The 889-nt window shown below is 44.1% G+C and overlaps 1 non-coding gene across 1 annotated transcript; it reads left to right on the top strand.

Moving 5' to 3' along the window:
• The first annotated feature begins 574 nt into the window (after positions 1-574).
• Positions 575-681, top strand: LOC141723147 (small nucleolar RNA R71). The gene has a single exon (XR_012576137.1). It is a non-coding gene; the product is annotated as a small nucleolar RNA R71 (small nucleolar RNA).
• The last annotated feature ends 208 nt before the right edge of the window (positions 682-889 follow it).

Below are 889 nucleotides of genomic sequence, written 5' to 3'. Positions count from 1 at the left end.
AGATTTTTCATTAGCTTGTTGCAGCTGGAGTTGTTGTCTTGGTGCATACTACGGTTGCTAAAAACCAGAGGGGTTGTACTGCTTAACTGGATACTGCTGAAAAGGTTGTTGAACCGCATTTTGAGCATTGCTCCAGCTGAAATTAGGATGACTGCGGTTATTAGGATGATAGGTGGCTGGCACAGGTTGCTGCGATCACTGGAAGTTGCTCACGAACTGAGTTGATTCACTAGAAATTGCACACTGATCAGTCTTATGGGCACCAACATAAAGATCACAGACACTAGTGATTTGATTAACTCCATAATTTGCCAATGTGTCCACCTTCATCATCAAAGCCTTAAGTTGGGCAGCGATAGCAGTTGATACATCCAACTCCAGAATTCCTGCTACTTTTCCCTAAGTCGGTCTCTGGGAAGGATTCTGGTACTCATTAGCAGCCATCAGTTCAATAAGTTCATAAGCTTCATCGTAGCTCTTAGCCCACAAGGCTCCTCCTGATGCTGCATCAAGCATGGGTCTAGAAGTAGCACCCAATCCATTGTTGAAACAGTTGATAATCATCCAATTAGGCATGCCATGGTGTGGGCACTTCCTTAGCATCTCCTTATATCGATCCCAAGCCTCACACAGAGATTCGCCAGTTTGCTGCGCAAACTGGGTAAGAGCATTCCTAATTACAGCAGTCTTGGCCATGGGGAAGAATTTAGTGAGAAACTTTTGAGCAAGATCTTCCCAAGTGGTGATTGTGGCGCCCTCCAAACCCGAGTCAGAAGTTTGGGGTCTACACACACACAAACCTTATTTATAACCTGCCTATAACAATAATAAAGATAATAATAATATATGGTGACCCTACTTACCAACTACCACGGACCGCAACAGGTTA

The sequence above is a fragment of the Apium graveolens genome, chromosome 4 (assembly GCF_009905375.1).
Source record: "Apium graveolens cultivar Ventura chromosome 4, ASM990537v1, whole genome shotgun sequence".
NCBI classification, from domain to species: domain Eukaryota; kingdom Viridiplantae; phylum Streptophyta; class Magnoliopsida; order Apiales; family Apiaceae; genus Apium; species Apium graveolens.
The sequence above is the reverse complement of the archived record's forward strand: the minus strand, read 5'-3'. Positions and strand labels throughout refer to the sequence as shown.